Consider the following 23167-nt stretch of genomic DNA (forward strand, 5'->3'; position numbering starts at 1 on the left):
TGAAAAGTGCGCTAATGAACGAGAGAATTTTCATAAATTTCGGAACACTTTTCTGCGTCATCCGACAGATATTAACAGAACATTCTATATTTCATCCAGAAATTCATTTAATAAAGCGAAACGACAAGCCAGGGCAAGGTTTAAGCGTCGGAAAGGAATTGAATTATGTGCAACTGCCAAAACGAACCCTAAGCAATTTTGGTCAGCCATAAAACCTAAGACTAAATCACGCTGTGTAGTAGATAATGATGTACTGTTTAAACATTTTGAAACTATTCTTGGGGACAGCCCACCAGATATCTGCAACGAAGTATTAGACTTACTAAATAATATACAAATAAGTGAATCCCACGTTGACTTTTTAGATTCTGAAATTACTGATGAAGAAGTTATAAAAGCAATACACAAATTGAAATCCGGAAAAAGTGCGGGTAACGACAGCATTATAGGTGAAATGTTCTCAGCGGGTCCACTATTTTTTGCGCCGATCTTAAAAACACTTTTTAATAATGTATTTGAAAATGGGATTTTTCCTGAACTCTGGACAGAAGGACTTGTAATTGCAGTTCCGAAAAGTGGTGATTTAACGGACCCAAACAACTATAGACCTATTATATTAGTAAGTGTCTTATCTAAACTATTTACGTCTATATTAACAAGTCGCTTACTAGCGTGGTCAGAAGATGAGGAAAAATTAATTGATAACCAATTTGGATTCCGACCAGGCCGTTCAACTATAGATGCAATTTTTGTTATCCATGGAATTATTACACATATCCTGCAACGTAAAATGAAACTGTTTTGTACCTTTGTGGATTTCCGTAAAGCATTTGATAAACTAAGCAGACGGATCTTATTATATAAACTTCTACAAAATGGTGTCAGTAGCAAATTCGTTAATATGATCAAATCTATTTATTCGTCTGTCCAGCTACGCGTGAGATCTGGTGGTTTACTTTCGGACGCAATTAACAATTTACCCGGTGTGAAACAAGGGGACCCATTGTCTCCCTTATTATTTTTGTTCTTCATCAATGATATTATAGAAGATATGTCCGTAAATGCTAGTGATGACGTTGTACAACTGAATGGTTTTCTAATTTACTTAATTCTTTTCGCTGATGACACTGTATTGTTTAGTAAGTCCCCTGAAATGTTACAAAAATTACTAGATAAACTATCAATCTATTGTAAGAAATGGAACATCGAGGTAAATACAGACAAAACCAAAGTTGTTGTTTTTAGAAATGGATGGCAGCCAGCTAACTTCAGTTTCGTGTATGAAGGTAAAGAACTACAGATAGTGGACTCTTACGTGTATTTGGGTATGCTACTTCATTACAATGGAAAATTTTTACATACCCAAAAAAGATTATCTCAACAGGGATCAAGAGCGCTATCGTCACTTCTGAACTCTTTAAAACATGTGTTTTTATCCACAAGTCAAGAATGTGTACTGTTCGATAGTATGGTTGGTTCCGTATTGAACTATGCATCTGAAATATGGGGTTTTCACCGTGCAAATGATATAGAGCAAATACACAACCGTTTCTGTAGATTTGTTTTAAAACTAGGTAAAAATGTTCCTTTAAGTTTTTTATGTGGTGAACTTGGTCATTTGCCTATGTATGTCTCAAGAAAACAAATTATTTTGAAATATTGGCTTCATATTATTGTAAATAAGCCACCTATTGTTTATGATGTTTACCAACTTTTATTAGAAGATGCAAACAAGGGTAAAAAGAACTGGGTGTCTAGTGTTCGTGATTTGTTGTTTAATCTTGGTTTGAACTATGTTTGGACTGCACAGAATTATGTAAATATACAGTTAGATGTTATAAAAACTCGTATAAAGGACCAGTATTTACAAACTTGGTATGCATCAATAAATGATTGTGAAAAACTATGTATTTATAAAAACCTCAAAACAGACTTTGTAATAGAGAATTATTTAGATTTTTTTATTAATAGTAACTTACTTACAAAATTGAGAAGTGGTACTTTGAAACTGAATTTAGAATTAGGGCGATATAAAAATATTCCTAGACATATGCGTCTATGTATATGCTGCAATATGGCTTGTATTGAAAATGAATACCACTTTATACTTGTATGTCCAGCTTACAGAACTGTGAGACAAGAACATTTGCCAAAATATTATTGTTCTTGGCCAAATAATTTTAAACTTTTTCATTTACTTCAAGCAAAATCAAAATCAATCACAACTAAACTGTGTAACTATCTGAAATATGCTTGGAAAATTAGATCATGTATTGTGAATTAATTGTACCTTTATTATATTATGTATTGTTCTCTGCTATCTGTTGTTTTGTCACATTGTATATACTTGTTTATGTATTGCCATAGCATATTATTTATGCTTTCGCAAATAAAATATTCATTCATTCATTCAATTCCTAAAAAACAATAAAGATAATCCAATCAATTTTGTTGATTGGATAATTCATGGCTCAGTAGTTGTGTAATCAGTGACACGTGCCCTCATTATTTTATAAGAATTAACATATCTATTTAAGTTCGATTCATGCGCGGATCCAGAGGGGGGAGGGGGGTTCCGGGGGGGGGGGGGGTAGGAACCCCCCTTTTTTTGACCGATCAATGCATTTGAATGGGGATATGTAGTTGAACCCCCCTTTTTGTCCTGGGTTAGGACCCACCTTTTTAAAATGGCTGGATCCGCCCCTGCAATTTCAACTTCTACCAAAATTTAACTCTAAAAAAGAAGCGTATATAACGAATATAAACATTCATCATGCGTACAGATATGATTACGGTAATGGGTCCTGAGTGCACTTTGTATGTCCTGAGCGGTTGTTTAGACGTACCCGAAGAATAAATCATTTCCTGAACCTAAAATACATTTATCTGTAATTAAAGAAAATTCGCCTGAAACATTCTCTCATATATTTAAACAATTAATTGTAAAATAATTAATTCAACGTCGGACTTTCTGTCTGTTTACTAATACTTTTCTTGTTCAGTTTAGTTTATACCCATTATAGATGAACGGAAATAAGTACTTTTTTTTTGGAAAATTTACAACTAGATGAACGGAATTAAGTACTTTTTTGGAAAATTTACAACTCAAATTTTCAAAAACAAAATTCTACACTTTTTACCTGGATGTTTTTCTCTGTCTCGAAGCCGCAACCGTTGACCCCGTATCAAACGTAGCGACCAACACCTCACATGACGTATTCTCGATGTTGAGGTATTGACAATATATAATCACATTTATCAATATACAGCAAGTAAGTAATTTGGTGTTGAATGCCAGTAGATCAGAATTTGTTAATTGAACTTTACCTGTTTAAGGGGCACTAGCTGCCAAATTCATGTTCTTCATCGATTTTAATAAAATTCACATAACGTGTATATAGTGTTGAATTGTTTATTGAAATGTTGCGCACAAAATCTTGGCTGATATGCATAAAACGGTGTGTTCCCATTTCGCCTTAGCTGTGAATTCCAGGTAAAAAAGGTAAAAAATATACTAAGGCCAGATGGGAATTGAACTAAGGCGAAATGTGAATTTAGATAAAAATCTTAAATAAACAAATTACACCTCTGTGTTTTTATAACAATTTAAACAACATGTAATTATGAGATTTTGTTCTCTTGAATTATTATTTTTAATAAAAGTGACCATTTTTATGATTTCAAAGTTGTGAAATCAGTAATAATCTACAATAAAAAAAAAAGTAGTTGGAAAGTTGCTTCTCTTGAAACATTGTTTGTTTCATATTTAATAAAAGTTTTTTATTCATTCAGTTAGAAAAATCAAGGATTTGTAGATGATTTGTATCTACAAATCCTTGGAAAAATGAAAATAATTTAATTATCCTTTACATTATGCAACACAAAATGTTGAATAGAAAAAAATCACATATTTTCCCACAGACTTGATTTAAATTACATAACAAAAACTTTAATAAAAAAAATATTAAAAATTTTTCAAAACTGCGCTAATTATACAAATGTATATATTAAGCAAAATACACGGTACTCAATGACTTGACTTCTTCAAGATTTGAACAAATTACCAATAACTAGTTTATCATGAGATGCACTCTACCAGACAAAACTACAATCACGTTTACCAAATTATTAACCAAGAATACAAACCTTGGAAAACGCACCACAGATTGATGCCTGCACCAAGTAAACGTATATTTGTGATATGAAGAGAGGACAGATACCCACAACCAACCTTGAACCACCACCAGACAGAGGGACACAGGACAAATAAGCATTTAGGGGGCTGACATAACAAGCTCAAAAAGAGAGCCAAAAACAGCACATCGAAACATATTTTTAAATTATCAATGTGTTCAAGAAAGAGCAATCAGTTTACGAGGCAAAGAAAGTACAGTGTACGGGAGGTGGCAAGATGAGAGGGAAAGCAAAGAAATATGTATAAATAGAAGAAAGATTCACCACTTTGGAGGAAACCCTACACAATAGTACAATTGACTATATTCAGTATGGTGATGCAGCATCTTACATCCTCAAAATTGGAAACTAAATTAACCTTGAACATTCAAATGTGTATATCAGTGCCTTGCATGTGTCTTCATTTATTCATTAATATATGAAATGTTCCTATCCAGTGTGCCATCTCTAATAAGACTTTATTTACAAAATATAACACATGAGTAAAAAAAGAAACACTTTCAGAAAAAAAAGAGCAACTATAAAAAGTGGGACACCAAAAATTATAAAAAATACTTTCTTTTAAAAAGTATTTCATGGTAGAACTTGACATCAAAATAACAAATATCCACTAATTGCAATACAAACAAAACATAACTTAATTACATTGTTTACAGAAGCTCCCATTTCGCCTTAGTTAATTCTTGTGTACCTGTAAAATTTGTACTAAGGCAAACTGGGATTATTTTTATATATAAATTTTGACAGCTAAGGCGAAATGAGAATAAGCCTGTGGACTTACTGTAGTTTAATTTTTAGTTCTGGCAGAGATATTAGATACAATATATATGTCTCTGGTTCTGGTATTATGCGATAAGTCAATTTCTTTTTCATGCAGTGTCATGAAATATAATGGTTTTATGGGCTTATTCTCATTTCGCCTTAGCTGTCAAAACTGACACTGCATGAAAAAGAAATTGACTTATCGCATAATACCAGAACCAGAGACATATATATTGTATCTAATATCTCTGCCAGAACTAAAAATTAAACTACAGTAAGTCCACATACACATAAGAGGGTATGGATGTGAATTAACAGAATAGAGATCAAAGGACAAAGAAAAAAAGGAATAAAGAACAGTGAAAGAAAGAGAAAAATGGAAAAGTGTAAGTTATTAAAAATATAACTAAAAAAAGAAGACAGAAAAAAGACACCCCTCCGAGACGAGCCTTACATGCACTGTTATTACCCAAGGTTAATTTTACGGCGGCTCATTTTATTTTGGCTTAGAAATAAACATAATTGACAAGTTTCCTTCCCCTGCATTCTCGATCCCACATGTAAATAGCACGGTGATTTCAAAAAGACATTGATACATCATTACAACACTTGCCGTCAGTATTTGAATATATTGATTAAGAAGTTATAGAATATTAATGCACGCACACTATTATCCACCACTGGCCTAAATAGTTAGTCCGCAAACAACGAGGGTCATAAAAACCCAGCACTTTGAACACAGCCACCGGCATGGTGTGAATCTGAAAGCTTCCCCGGCACTATCCATTCCTACCCATAGAAAACTTTTGCCTTTCATTCATCAAAAATGAAATATGTTGATATTAATGGTATATAAGAATTATTGGGGAATTCAAACCATTCCTATTGTAAGTGATAAAACTAAATTTATATCAGGGTGATTGAAATGAAGAAAAAAAAGGGGGGATCAGGAGTTCAGGGCCCCCTGTTTGGGAAAAGAATTGGTTGATTATATATGGAATCACTGATGACTAAGTCATGGCAGGAGCAGGCCCCTCTTGGGCAGTCGGTGAGCCCCACTTATGAAAAATTCTGGATCCAGCACTGTGGTCATAGTGGTCTTCAGTTGTATTATCTTTTAAAAAAAAATTACACCTGTATAGTGTATATTCTTTATTGTAAATCAAGGGAAAATACTGTGAACTATCTGTGCATTGGGGCTTATTAAAAGGTAAAGAAGGGAGGGTGAGTCCATGGGAGGTAATCCCCACCCCTTTCAATTTGAGAATATGCTATTATCTTGTAATAGTCCAGATCCCCATCCCTAAACCGTATATATTCTTGAATGGGACGATAAAACAAATCAAATGAAATTAAAAGGAGGTCTTTGGGGGTTACCCAACCCTGTTCAATTTGAGTATGTGCTATTATCTTGTGAACGATCCAGATCCCCACCCCTAAACCATATATATTCTTGTCGGGGACAATAAAATTAAGAACGAAATAAAATAAAAGTGAAGTCCCACCCCCGCTAGTTTGAAAATTTGTAAATGGTCAAGATCCTCACCCCTAAACCATATTTATATATTCTTTAATAGAACAATAAAACAAATCAAAGGAAATATAGGGAGAGTCCATGGGGTTCACCCCCACCCCCACATGTTTTGAGAAACTTTTAAATGGTTGAGATCCCCTGTCATCCAGTGGTTATGTGAAAAAATTTCAGGATCCCTGATCCCCACCCTCAAACCATATATATTCTTGTATGAGACAAAAAAAACAAATCAAATGAATATAGGACCATCCCCTTTGTCTTGGGTTGGGAACCCCCACTTTTTAAAATGGCTGGATCTGCCCCGGCATACCATCTTGCTAGCTATAAAGGCTTTAAAAATATGAAATCAAACAAGGAAATTAACAGTGTAGGCAACTGTTTTGAATTTTAAAAAAAGTCTTTTACATATATATATAACAATGTTAAATTTGTTGTGCATTTATTTTTGCTTATCGTATTTTCAATAATGGACAAAATTGCATGATTGCATATTGTAATTTAAGAAAAATCAGCATACATGATATAAAATGGGAAGTGGAAACTGGGAATTTGACAAAGAAACAACAACCCAATCAAAGAGCAGACAACGGCCGGAGGTCACCTATGGGTCTTCAATGCAGTGAGAAAAATTCGGCACTGGTCTTCAGCTCAGAAATTTGTATCAGAAATGAAAACGAGATACAGCTTTCAGTTGTATTAATAAAAAACCTCACAATAAGTTCTGAATATCAGAATATACAGTATTGTAAGATTCTCTCAAAATGTACACATAGAGATGAAAAACTGTCAGTGACTGTAAAATTAATCATGCTTACATTAAAGTCCATGGAGTCCATCTTAATATGCATACTCTCGTACAAAGGAATATAAGTATGCAATAGACATCAAGTTTTCAAAAATAAGAGTATATATGCCATTAATTTATGACAAGATCTTAATCAAGTAATAATTTCGGTTTGTTTAAATATTTCGGAGGTTAGTATGACCTCCTCTTTGGTGATGATGTTTTCGTTTTAAAGTTGGGAAAATTGTTTGTACATGTACCAACAAAAATAATAACACAAAGTCAATCTAGAATTATGTTTTTATCATTTTTTTATGTTTAGGTTGTCAGCAAGATGAAAAGGACGAGTATGTAGTTCAAAAGTCAGAATGTGGATAAGTTGAGGTTCTAGGTCTTACCTTTGCAGATTTTCATATTTTGCATGAATGAATTCAAAGGTTATATGATGGACAGCAGAGAAAGAAAAAAACAACTTTTCAATTATCCTGCTCCTGGATAAATGTAAAACATCTTGTTTTTCGGTAAGTTTTATGCTCTGTTTTGATAGTGTTAGTGCATTCATCTTTCCAGTCTTTCCTCTAAATTGTAAGTTTTTGGTGAGTGTTCACCATGAATTTCAGTAAGTAGCTTGTGGATTTACATGTATATACTCAAAATTTACTACTAATATTAATGGGATTTTAGCATGACATCCTGCCAAATGCTTGTTAATCATGTTTATGTTCCAGAACATACAAGTATTTGGACTGTACGCATACAGTCTGCCCAATTTTAAGAAGTTGGTCAAGTTTATTACAAACAAATGTACAGTACAGATCAACATAACTTAAATCTTTAATAGATTAATACAAAAAGTTTAATTGCAGTTAAAATAAAAATACAGGTTTGGTCCAGACAGTACAAGTATACTTAAATGGTCTGACTGTACACATATGGTGGGACTGTAAGTTCTGGACCGTAAAAGTAAGATCCGAATGTCTTAAAATTGATATCAAACACATTGGTGGTTTTAAACTTGGTAATAAGTTATTTGATAGAACTATAATGTTTTAGGATATCAAAATCAAAAATTTCCCTTTTTTACTTTTAATAAAGAAGAAGATTATTGATGTATGTATAAATGTATATTAAAATGAGACAGCAAGCCAACAACACAAAAAATAAGGATAAAACATACATATTTTTTTTGTATCAATGTTATAATTTCCAATATGTTCAAAGAGTTCAAGGTGTTTTTTCATTGAAATAAAACACAAATTGAAATCTGTCTGAACTTCAAAAGCTTAAAGAAATATTGTTTCTGTTGTCTGCATTTTGTATAATATATTGCAAATTCTTGTGAATAATGAAATGTTATTATAGTTGTCTAAAGTTTTAACATTGATCTTTATACTGTAAATTCATAAATTATTGCGTGCATTTATTATTGCGATTCTGTCATTTTAGACTTAAATGCGATTTTAAATTTTACGATTTTGAGAAAAATCATGTTTAATCCATATAAAATATTTCATAATGCGAGTTTAAATTATTGCGTTTACAACTCCGTTGCATTTTTCGCAATAAAAAAACTAGCATTAATTCTGAATTTACAGTATATATATATATTATGTATATAACTTGGAAAAATACCCAAATGTTATAAAGAAGAATAAATTAATTGATTGTTATATGGTATTAGAATAAGAAGATGTGGTATATTGCAAATTTGACAACCCTCCATCAGAGACCAAAGGATGTAGGCCGTTAGCAACTGATGACACTGGACAACCTTTAACAATCAGTAAAATCCATACCGCATAGCTATTTTTATTGAAAATCATATTATTGCTACATGTATGAAAACTATTTTGTATAATCCATTACTTTAGATTTTATTGGTTCTTTTTCAGAAGGATTGAAATTCACCACCTAGAATAAATGGAGAAAACATAGAAACAAGACCAGAAGAAATTCAAAGACAAAAGTTGGATCAGTTATTATTTTCATCACTCAGTCAATGATTTAAAGTTCTTTTAAATTCAAAAAAATATTGAAACCACAATAATGTCAAAGTTCTGTGCTGAATATCCAAAAAGTGGACTATACCATCAAACAATGCTGGATGATAAGAAACTATTAATGTTTTGTGTTGATGGATATTGTGAAAAAAATAGATTTACTTAAATAGCTACTAGTATGTTAAGCCTAACAATAGAGTTTTTATTGATTTCAAATGGCAAATAATTGTGTTTCAAGAAAGTATTCTATAATTCACGAATAAAAATATATTGATACTTACATTATCTGCTTTGTTGTTTAAAAGTTTAGTTTTGAACAGTTAAAGAACAATATGCTAAATTAACATTTCCCAAGAAAAAAAGATATTCAATTAAAAAGATTCATCTTATAATAATTTACTACCAAATAGAATACATTGTAACATACACATTACTGTTTATTTATATCTATATATTTACAATTAGAATCCCATAGGATTTTAATTTGTCCCATGGGATATTGAAAATCCCATGGGATTTTTTTTGTCCCATGGGACAACAAATATCCCATGGGACTACAATAATCCCATGGGACAAAAAAAAATCCCATGGGATTTAACCAAAATCCCATGGGATAATGGTAAATCCCATGTTTTTCTAATTCAAATTGCAAAATAAATATAAAAGTAACTGTAGAAAACCAATGAAATTATTGAATCCCATGTTATTCTGCACATTTTGGTTATATACATGATATTGTAGCTCTTGTTTGAGGCGGCGGCGGATTTGCAAATGAGTGTTTTGCAAATTAAAAGTGTCCAGTGTTTTTTATTTTAAAAAAAATGCTATGCGTATAAGCATAAGCAGTAATAGCATATACTTGCGCGACGCCTTTTAGTTTTACTGAAAACAGCGCAGACTTTGGAATGTTTTTAAAGGTGAAAAATGTTCTATGATAGATATCATTTTGTCAGACACTTTTCTTTTTTTTATTTGGTTCTTATTACGGGGCGTCGAATGGGACTCTTGTGGTTTTGTACAAAATTCAATTCTGTCATAACAAAATCGACTTTTGTGAGACAAAATTGACTTTTGTGAGACAAAATTGACTTATGTGAGACAAAATTGACTTTTGTGAGACAAAATTGACTTTTGTGAGACAAAATTGACCCTCGTGTGGCAAAATTCAATTTTGTCTCACAAAAGTCAATTTTGTCCCACAAAAGTCAGTTTTGTCTCACAAAAGTGGATTTTGTATGCAAATTAGTTCACAGAATCCAAACTAAACTAATTTGCATATAAAATTGACTTTTGTTGCCCAATTTTCAAATTAAGTAACAAAAGTAAAGTCTGTGTTACAAAAATGAATTTTGTCATGACAAAAGTAACTTTGGTCCACTGAAAGATAATTTTGTATTACAAAATTTTAAATTTGTAGTATGCTACAAATTTTGTTAAACTGAAGTCGTTTTTGTTGAACAAAACTTACTTTTGTCCGTACGAAATTGAATTTTGAGTACAAAACCACAAGAGTCCCATTCGGCGCCCGTACTTATAATATGCCAAAAATCTGTATATTTAACAAAGTTCAAAATTAAATTGTGCGTCTAAATCTCAACTGACGTATAACCAACCCGATTAACAGACCAACCGCCAATATAGCCGCATACTCAATATAGATCAACCGACCAATCTCTCGGTTAGCCGAGTGTAGGCCGTGTATTATAAACAAAAATGAATCCAATTTGTTTAAAAGCACCATATTGATACACGGAACAACGGAGATAGCTAAATAATACAATAAATTATCTGATTATTAACACAATTCTGTTTATATAATTAAATATTATATTGTAATATAATATTATTGTACTTGTTTTAAAATACATATTGCAGCCATGTTGATGTTGCCGGTAAGACTATCGGTTCATATGCTAATTCAAACCTTTAAATATTTTTTTCAGCCGATTTCTAATTGATTGCATTGTGCCTTTATCAATGACTAAGACTGAAAATGCGTATTTTTGCTAATTCGTGGACATCCTTTCAAGAGTTGAATACTGTGTTCTCAGACTGACACAATAGAGAGTAAAATAATGATTTGCATTATATTGTACAGGACAGTGTAAAGAGAAGAAAATGTTTCACATAATTACTTTAAATCATATTTTGAGTGAACATGCACCTGTTCACTTGTGACAATTGTTTAAGCGACCCATGATAATCCTTGCTAGATATTTTGTATCAAAATTGATACACCGTGAAAAAAACCAGAAGCACCAACAGAAGTAACAAACCTTCTAAAAAGCACCAGCGTACCGTAAAATCTTAAAGGGGGACTAGCTGTTTAATTCATGTTCATCGATTTTACTCAAATTCTCATATCCGACTAATATGTTTTGACAAAACTGAACCAAACTGGATGCTAAAAGCGTAATTGTATTACACTTTTTTAATTTCATTAATGATTGAACAAAACAAGTCATATCTTATTTTTTCTATATTTCGTTGCTGCAATGTAGTGCCCCTTAAAGGAACAGCAGAGACACTTAGGAACAAGTTCATCAGACATAAAGGGTTTATACATATGTATTCCTCCATGTAATCACAACAACAACAAAATTAAAAGCCGGACTCTCAGAACACTTTACCTTGATGACAATGGGTGTCGTACACACACTGGATCTTGGTTTAACATCTCTTTCATTCTTGAGTCTAAAACAATCAACCATAGTATGCCCATTTTTCATACAAAATGCAAAATTCAGTGACTTCTAAATTTGAACTAGACATAGTATAACTAGATTGCGTCTTATTTTCTGAAGCATGAAACTACTTTCATGGTCAGTACTTTGACTTTTGTAGTTTCCGCCCGTTGTAATTAAAGTTTTGAATTTTGAAACTTCGTTAAAAGATTGGTACAAGAGGAACAGTGAAACCCATAAATAGAAGATAAACTGACAACGCCATGAAGGGATAACAGAAACGCAAGCTGTATCCTACAATGTCTCAACAGTTTTGTCATGTAAATGTGTTTGAGTCTAAACGAACACACTACTGGAACTCGTCTTAGAACATTAACTGTCTTATTTTATCAAAATTGTTATCTTTTTTCTTTCACGTACAAATGTAAGCCATTTATCAAGAGCATATTTTTCTCTAGCAAATGCAACATCGGTTGGAGATTCAACCGTTTTATAGAACCTTAATTTCTGTCCTTATGCTTCTTGAACTAGCTCATACGCATTCAAAACTTCCGGTTTTACACAGTTACATGTATACTCAGATTTGTTTTTCGATGAAAGTGCTTAGAAATTTTCAGCAGTCTTGCCCTCAAAATTATTTTGCAGTACTGTAGTACTAGTCTGGCGTATGAGAAGACTTAAAAATAAAACTATATATCGAATCTATAATTCATTAACGTATAATATTCGAACTGACTGTCAACCACACAAAATTAACATAATTGATTTGTTTCAAATATACTCTTTCTATGTATCTTATCAAACTAGATGATGGACAAGGGATGTTTGTTTATTTTTGTTTATTTTTTTGTACCAGTTTTTTCATTTTGTTACTTTTGTAAAGAAGTGGTGTCAGTTTAATGGTGTTAATAACATGAAGCGTCCAAAAAATGTCGAGTAATCAGTATATTTTACTTAGATTATATTTTCCATTTATGTGCATAATTCCGTATTGTCAGTCGATAAGCTGCTAGTTTTATGATCAATATTACAACATTTGTATTAAAATTTTGGATATAATTTTATTCAAATACATTTACCTGAAGAGAAATTGATTGTCGGAACGCACTTCTGGTGCAAATAAAGAAGATAGAGATAAATTTATTTTATTTAAGAAATAATTCATGGGGGTGTCAATATATCGTGATTTTACCACGGCAGTCGGAAAGCTGACCCCGGTTTGACCCCATTTCTTAAAGCAACAATAGACGGCATTTTTTTTACCAAAAAAAGTGAAGCTCGTTTTTGGAATTTGTAGTTTTTTTGCATGAATTAAAACTAATTTCCTTTTAAGTGAACATTCTTGAGTATATAAGAAATATATAACTCAACTTAATTATGGATTAAACTATTTTTTTCTCTAAAAATAAGTCTTCAAAGTCAAGGTGTTGACGAAAAAAAATGATCACAGAAAATTAAAATCGTAATTTTCTTTCTTAACTTCTCGGAAAGCTATGCTGAATTTAAATTATGTTGTGTTACATATTAACTTAGACTTTGATATGTCAAATTTGTGCCAGTTGGTATGCTAAGATACGCAAATGTGCCACTCATACCTGTCAACCTGTGATGATGAAATATCAGGTCATGACCTGCATTGAAGAATCAAATCTCAGGTCATAACGCGTACGCACTTTTTCGAGCAGAATTTCAGTATTAAGGTAGCACAATACAAAGATTTTTTTACCTCCAATCACTAACCTTTAAAATGCTGTAACTTTCTTATGAAAGCATAGAAAATAATAAAAGAGGTACAGTATATATAGATAGATAAAAGATTAATCTTTTAAATGGTTGCAATATTTTTATTATGCAGTCATTATTTAATCAATTATTATGTAATGAGTGGCAAAATCTGGGTCAGTTCACTTGAATGATGAATTTAGCTCCATCATCTCTTTTGCTATACAGAAAAATTTAACGAAATCTTAATCAACACATCATGGGCTTCAAAAGTGTGTCTCAAATTGTCCTTATGGTATTCCATTCTCTCATAAAATTTGTTCTATACAATCTATCTGAAATCTTAAACACCCTTTTGTAGGTACCAGTCTTGTATTACAACTCCAATTTCCGGTGCATGATGGAGGGAAACAAAATAGTGCATTATTTTCTGAATTTTTTTCTGAACTTAATTTTTTCTGTTTGATTATAGGTTTATGCTGAATTGAAACATATATATAAACTTCAAAAAAAATCTTGCATCTTTTGGGGATATCAATCCAGGAAAGTGGAAGGATATCATGTTTACTGGAAGTGGTGCGGCCTAGTAAAAATATCAAACAGAAAGTAGAAAAAAAATCTTTTGACTTCAGGATTGCGTAACTTTTTATTCTTCGTGGCAACACCCTCTTTTTTTCGATTAAATCACAATTTCACATTTAAGAATTGAATGCTTCTTTTTGTAAATTTATTGGGGTGTAAAAGCGTTGACCGAAGTACATTTTGTATGATGCGCGGAAGCGCTTCATTCTAAAAATGTACGCACGGTCAACGCTTTTACAACCCTATAAAGTTACAAAAAGAAGCATTCAATACTTATAATTACATTTTTTAGCTAGGATTATAAAAACACGATTTTCATGAAGTCAAATTTTTAAATTCACCTGTGCACTTTATTGTGGGACCTCGTGTCATCATGAATGAAATGTTATTGTCTCATGCAATTGCTTACGGAATAACATGTGATGTGCAATTAGCCAATCAGAATAACGTATTATGATGAAACATACATCGAATGTAATTATTAGTACATACATGATATGAACATGATTTTTTTTCTTCTATGTAGCATTTTTTATTTTTTTATTTTCAAAGATCAGCTGTTTAGCATGTAAGCCTATGGAGCAGTCAATTACAAGACTGCAACCTGTAGATAATGACCATAGGAACAACATATAATAAAATCAACCCTCTAGGGATACTTACATGTATGCAGAAGCTAATTTCATTTGAAAGTGGAAATTTGGTGAAAAATATTTAAGACACAGTTAACATTATAATTGGTTACATAATTGTTGCATAATACTAACATTGCATTAATTTGAAAGAGTAGTCTATTATCTATTTAAAACTACCACTTATATAAATTTTCAAGCATTTTTAAGAAAGTTACAGCATTTTAAAACTTGGGAGTTAGAGTTATAAAATCTTTGCATTGTGCTACCTTCATGGTACATTTTCTTATAATGTAAATAAAGATACCAAAACATCAATGCATGTTGACTTGGTTAAGTCATTTTAAATTCTATTATTATTTTATGGTACTTATAAAGATTTTTATAAATTGTGTTCTTCTGTTGTTTACTCTTTGTGAGGTTATGAATTACTTCAATTTATTATTCAAGTGTAATTTTAAAAGGTTTGAGACTACTGGCTATGTAGCCTTTAAACATAACAGCTTTTAAAGTATAAGAAAATTGGACTATGATAAAATATAGTAATACAGTTAAAGGAAGTACAAATGTAAAATATAATATTCCACTTTTAAAAAAAAAATGTATAAAGGTATAAAAATAATGATAAGTTGTTTTTCAATATGTATTTGAATTTTATATTTTTATGATTTAATCTTTTTCACCCATAAAACGTAAATCTAAGGAATAATTTTGAATAGTGACAAATAAGGGGAAGTAACTCTTGGTTGAAATATTTTTGTAACCCAATAATGCAATTTATTTACGACCTAAACTAAAGCCATGCGCGTAGATACGTTAAGTTACGTCAAAACGCCCGGGCGTACATGTACATTTGAATTGGGAAAAGAAAATATTTTCATCTTAACAAAAAATGAAAGAATTGGTTATCAGTACATCAATCTTCTAAGTCTTTCTTCAAAGTGACGAAAATTAGTATCATATTATATATTTGTTCATTTTCTGTCAAAGTCTAATATAGCGAATTCTATATACCCACTTTCCTTAATTTTTTAAGCAATTCATTATGTGCTAAGATTCGATATGTGGTTTGCATTTTTTGTCGAGCTATTGACATGTATGTCGCAAAAACGAGACATTTTGGTCCTAAATTTCGTCGGCGGTGTCAATAATATAACTACAACACATGTATATGTACATGTAGGTTCATTACGTGGTACATGGTTAAAGTTTGAAGATACCAATAACTTTGGCAAACCTTCGTAAAATTTTACGGTAGACGGACAAACCGTTTATAGTCAAACGAGTATTGAGAGAAAAATGAAGAAATTATATATGATGAGTTCTGTATTTTATGAATAAAGAATTATTTTCTTTCTTGCATCAGTTTACAATCTTGGGTTACAATTTGTTGATCTTTGTAATATATCAATTATTTTTTTAAACCTTCGTCGAATTAAATTAAACTTTCTTGGAAGTTTTTTTTTCATGGTTAATTTCTGTATCAAATTTGTTTTCGTTCATGTTTCAGTTTTATCATGACTGACAGGCGCAATTTAAATCAGACTGGCCTGATCACCGTTAAATAACATATTGCACAGGGAGACAAGCTTTTACAGACTTTCTTTCATTGAAACGAGATTACGACTTCGGCTGAAAGGGCATGGTATATATTGTCCATTTTATATATTAACAACATTTTGTATACAAATAAAATATTCTTTTTGAAGACAAAACCAGTTAAATATATTTAACGAAACCATTTGTCACAGTGATATATGAGGGTCTGGATTGGGGGCAACAGGGAGTTGGGGGCAATATTTCTATATTTCTTTGTTCTGTCATTCTTTTGGTCATTCTTATCTATTCAGTAAGAAATATGCTTATTATTTCAGTTATGTGTCCCTCTTGAATTTGCCATTGTACTACACAAATGAAACCATTTATCAATTTTGAATAATATCTGATTGAAACCAAACACGGAAAAATATAAATATTTCGATTTATTTGTGATAAATTAGATATAATTATGGATAACAATCAAATAGATCAGCTGAAATAAGTTACGTCGTCCTGACGGATGTCGGTGACATATTGTTATTGTAAGATTCTTTTTTCATTCAGGCCCCTCATCGAGGGGTGTCTTCTCGATTGTCCCACTTTTTGAAATTACAGGTTAAAAGGTAATGACATTTTGTGGGACAATCGGGGAATATGTTTGTGGGATAATTAGGAAGTTTAAATGTGGGACAATTGGGAACTGTTTTTTAAGTGATTAATTTGTTTTTATAGCGTGTTACAGTTAATCAACATGATCAAAGGTTACTAATCAATGTAACTTATAAAATATGAGCAAAATAAGAACAAATAATACTATTTTCATATTTTATTTTGCTCATAGAAGGTACAATTGAAGTATCATATAATATAATATGAAATCTTTTCAAAAATAAAAATAAAAAATAGTCTAACTTAAAGATGCATATTTTTTTTGAATTATTTGTTATTGACTTTGAACTAGCGGTCAGTACTGCGAGTACTCTCAGTTCTGTACTCAGTGTCTTTTTTGTGGTGATGTCCAAAGCCAGGAGCCTGTAAGTCAGCGGTTGTCGTTAGTTGCCGTTTAACATGTTTGTTTTTCATTATTTTTTTTGTACATAAATTATACCATAAGTTTTTTCGTTGGAATTGTTTAACATTAATTTGGGGGCCTTTTGTAACTATGTGGTATGGGATTTGCTCATTGTTAAGGGCTATGGTGACCTATAGTTGTTAATTTCTGTGTCATTTGGTTCATTTGGGATAGTTGTTTCATTGGCAATCATACCACATCTTTTTATTTCTTATGGAAGTCTGGCTCTTCTTTATTATTGATGAAGAGTCCCGTTGACTGCAAAAACACTGGGAAAATTGAAAAAACAACCTTTAATAGTGATTCTTGGAAAGGCTGATCTGGAAAAATTCTAGACATGTAGCAAATTTAGAGAAAATACTAGGGTATAAGAAATGATTTTATCAAAAGCATGTGCGTCCCATATATTTGTTTTTCTTTCAAATTTCTCAACTATGTATTTTTTCAATCATTTATAACAAAGAAGTTGAAATAATAAGATTTGTGTTTAAAAAAAAAGAGAAAATTTCAAAATTTACAGAATGGTCAATTTGACACAAAAAAGCAATAAAATTTTATAAATCTTTCTTATATTAACACCTACTTCTATTTTTTTTTTAACTTAGGTCTATTCAGATTGGTCCCCTCTATCTTTATTGAAAGTATGGAAGAAAAAAAAAGTTTAAATGTGAACCTGTGATTTTTTCATGATAATAGCCAAAATGGGATAAAATTTGATGAACTTAACTGGGAAAATCATCAGAATTGGGTACATTTAAATGGCCGTAGCAAAAATAAGTGCACCACCATAAGATTTTTTCGTCGCCATTTATTTTTCTAGAGTCATATGTAAATGTTCCGGACCATATGAGTATCTGGACCATACGCGTATGGTCATGACCATATGGGTATATACTCATGTGACCGTACGCGTATGGTCGGGGTAATCAACACGTATACTTTTAAACTCTTCATTAGGTGTGACCATTCTGATTGTTACGTCACTAAAATGTCATTTTATGTATATTAAAAAAAAATTATTTAAAAAAACAGTTTCGCACAGTTAATATGTACGGAAGCGTATTAGCGCCACACATTTATTTTTTTTATTTTTCTTCCTATGTTTGCGTTATATTGCAAACCTTTGCGTTATAACCTTTGCGTTATAACGCAAACCTTTGTGATATAACGCAAACCTTTGCGTTATAACGCAAACCTTTTGCGTTATAACGCAAACCTCTGCGTTATAACGCAAATCTTTGCGTTAAACGCAAACCTTTGCGTTAAACGCAAACCTTTGCGATATAACGCAAACCTTTGCGTTATAACGCAAACATCTTTATTTCAATTATTCATTAAGTTTTGTATATATGTCCGTCTGTCATTCATTTCGGATGTGATTTACTAGTAGATTAAAAAAGAAACATACATACAAGGCCAAATCATTATAATAAATATACATAAATTAAGACTGATTTGTGCATCAGAAAAGTATATAATTTAACAAGAAAATAGATATAGTATATAGTCATATTAAAATTGAAAGATCAAAAATAATGTCATACAATTGTGAAACCTCCAAGTCAAATAGACAAAATGATCTTTCTGCTTTAAAATGAATTATTAATAAGGAAACATTTTTTTTAAATCTCAAAATATGATCAAGATTCTTTGATAGAAAGTCACTGAATTTTCATTTCAATATAATGAAGTATTTTTAAGATGCTTGGGTAGCAATTTGAATAGAGAGAACATAATTTTATTAATGAAACATCTTCATTCTATACATTTATTGCCAAAGGGTAGCTTGTTTGAATGTAACCTACTTTACACAGTTCTCAAACGAGAGCATACTTTGGAAATATATTTATATTCGGTTATAGCTATATTAGCAGGGTTGATTTTTTTCTTAGGTATAACCTCAATTTACTCAATTTTCTTTGTAATATATATACTAGTAGTAACTTGGATATCGTTTTTGGGGACCTTATAGTTTGTTGTTTAGTGTGAGCCAATGCTCCGTGTTGAAGACCGTAATTCGGCCTATGATGGTTTACTTTTACGAATAGTGACTTAGATGGAGAGTTTTCTTATTGGCACTCATACCACATCTTCTTATATTATTATGCTCATTATTAGTCATTGATATGATCTAATTATTCAAGTAGTTTACTTTGCAATTACTACAAAGGTGATAAATTTTATTATATCCAGCCTCCTCCATTAATAACTACTGTTTCCTTTGAATCTTAAATAAGAAATAAGATAAAACAAATGTTTGCGTTATATCGCAAAGGTTTGCGTTATATCGCAAAGGTTTGCGTTATTACGCAAAGGTTTGCGTTATATCGCAAAGGTTTGCGTTATAACGCAAAGGTTTGCGTTATAACGCAAAGGTTTGCGTTATAACGCAAAGGTTTAGTTTAAACATATTTTATTTGTTAAAGTACAAATTGGATAAGACACAAGTCAAACAGACTTATGAAGTCTTCTCCATTTAACATTTATAGCAATATAATACAAAAAAATATGTATGAGCATGCATGTAAAGAATGGTATATCTAATTTAGTTATATATAAATATACTAAATAAATAAATGATTTGGAAAAAACGTTGAAGGTATAAAAAGTCATGAGAATTCCGAATGCAATAAGGTTCTATCCGGGCACTCTGGTTCTAAACCTTGGTTCTATCTGGGTTGTTTGGTTCTGAACCTTGGTTCTTTGGTTCTAAACCATGGTAACTGGTTCAACATCCGGGTTGTTTGGTTAAGCAACCCGAATTCTTGGTTCAATCTTGGTTCTATTCTAGATTATTCTAATGTTCCCGTTGAACTTGGAGAAGATAACCACAAGTATCCGAATAAAAAGGTAAAGTAGGTCAAAGACGCTAAAATTGTTTTATAACATTAAACATTTCAGGATCGACGGTAAAAGAAGCTGCAAGGTATTTATTTTCTCATTCAAATCATTTTGACCAGGAAACAAGATAAAAATAAAGCATCGTTTAGATTTTAAAAATAAAACGAATTGGTAATATATCGAACCTTATTTTATTTAATTCAGTCTTTCTGTTTTTATTTATTTTTCTTTACTCATTCATTATTTCCGTAAATATTTCTAGACGTTTAAAATGTTCGAATGCATTTTATTTAATGGCTGCTTTGTAATAATGTCAGATTTGATAGAAATACGTGTGAAGTATTTGTAACAAACCGTTTTGTTCAAAACGGAATCTTAAAAGACATATAAAAAGAAAGTGACGATCAATTTAAGTTTGTAAGCTTTGTTTAATTGAAAAATAAGTTATAAAATATTACGAAAATGTATATGTACAATAAATTTGTCAAATTTGATACTACTTGTGAAATTAAGGAATGCATAATTATTATAGCCTTAAAAGAATCAAATCAAAATGAAGATTGAATATTTTTATGATAAAATTGTGTGCGTATTAATGACAGTGTTGGTGGAATGAGTAGCACCAGCACACTAGTCAGAACTTCTGTGTTGGTACCATAGAAAAGGAGCATAAACTGCTGAGTTACTCTAGTCTGTTCGTCCCGAACGTCCAAATAAAAGGGTTCCGTTCTCTTAACTTTAGTTGCCTCAACCAAATACTACCAAACTTATACACAAAATAAAAAAAGAAGATATGACATGAGTGCTAATAAGAACACTCCACAAAAGACTAGATGACACAGAAATTAACAGCTATAAGTCACCCTACGGCCTTCAACAATGAGCATAGTCCATACCGCATAGTCAGCTATTAAAGGCACCGAAATGACAACGTAAATCAATTCAAACAAACGAGAAAAGAAACGCATAAATTTTGTAAACAAAATGAACAAAAACAAATATGTAACACATAAACATATGACAATTCATGAATTAGAGTCTCCTGACTTGGGAAAGGTACATACACACAGAATGAAACGGATTAAACATGCTAGCGAGATCCCCACCCTCCACATAAAATGATTAACTCGCCACAAGAGACCAGGTAAAACAGAAATTAACCACTATATGTCACCATATAGCCTTCAACAATGAGCAGATAGGTATAGAAGATATGGTATGAGTGCCAATGAGACAAATCGCTATCCAAATAACAATTTATAAAAGTAAACCATTATAGGTCAATGTACAGCCTGCAACACGGAGCTTTGGCTCTTACCGAACCACAAGCTATAAAGGGCCAAAAAATTGCTAGTGTAAAACCATTCAAACGGGAAAACCAAAGGTCTAATCTAAATAAAAATTACGAGAAACGAGAAACACGTATAAATTACACAAACAAACGATAACTAATGTACATCAGATTCTTGACTTAGGACAGGTGCAAATATTTGCAGCCGGATGAAACAATATTTTAACATCACAACATAGAAAAACACACGATAAAACGAAATTCAAACGAGGAAAGAAACGGACAAATGTATAGGCCACTGACCTGCAACAGACACATTCATACTGAAAAAGGCGGGGTTGAACATGTTAGCGGGGTCTCCGCCACCTCCCTAACCTTTGACAATGCTTATTTCCACATACAAAAAAAAATGAATTTGAAATTTCGTAGCGTCACTTTCACCGTTCAAGAGTTACATGTATCATGTTCCTTTTAAAACATAGAAAATGCTGAATTTTCATTTTCGTTCCTTTTAATAAGTTTGACTCAATCAAATGTTTTAAACCTTTTACGTAATGCTTATTACCCAATAACACAGATCTATCAAGTTCGATATTGGGTGGTGTTGCTGTTCATGAGTTATTAGATATAAGAAGTTGGTACTAGTACTGATACAAATATTAACACGTAGACTTAAGATAGGAAAAATTCTAAATCTGTTGTATCTGTTCTTAAAACTTTAGTTTGCCTCAACCAAATGTTTTGAAACTTATACACAATGCTTATGGTCACTAAACAGTCAAAATAACGTGAATCCTACATCTATATTTGGAAGTTTACTTGTGTTTTTTTCTACATGCAGGGGCATCTGTGGCCCATACACATATTGTACATTTATTTCAGTAAACAGTTTATTTACTTCCTTTTGATTCTACTTCTATTAGAATTAACTTGCATATTTTTTTTAGGATTGCGGTGCAGTTTGATAACAGACCGTGACCAGCATAAAAGAGTGTTTCACTAGATTGAGCTTTTTGTCTAAGTGTACTTTAAAGGTTCTTCGCACTGAGTTCAATTTATTGATATGCGTATATCTTTTGTGTGATTTTTAAGATGCTTAAACAGACTATCCATATCTACATGTCCAAAATCCAAGGTAAAATGATTGAAACATTTTGAATCATCTAGCTATCACAACTGGCAGCACATGGTGCTACTGAAGCAGTAAATACTCTTTCTATTTTTTCACGGCAATTTAAAGATTTAGTTTTCATTTAATCATAACATTCTTCATATCAAAAAATAAGAATGGAGATGTTAAATGTGTTAAAGAGACAGCAACATGACAAAAAAGCAAAAAGCAGTCAAAGGTCACCAATGGGTTTTAACAAAGTGAGAAAATCCCTCACCCGGAAGCGGACTTCAGATGACTCCTTAACAAAATGTGTAATAGTTCAAACTCCAATAAATAAAACTACCGAACTTACAATTACAATTATACAAGACTAACAAAAACCACAGACTCCTGACTTCCTCAAGGTTATATTACTA

Source organism: Mytilus trossulus, chromosome 6 (genome assembly GCF_036588685.1).
Source record: "Mytilus trossulus isolate FHL-02 chromosome 6, PNRI_Mtr1.1.1.hap1, whole genome shotgun sequence".
In the NCBI taxonomy this organism is placed as follows: domain Eukaryota; kingdom Metazoa; phylum Mollusca; class Bivalvia; order Mytilida; family Mytilidae; genus Mytilus; species Mytilus trossulus.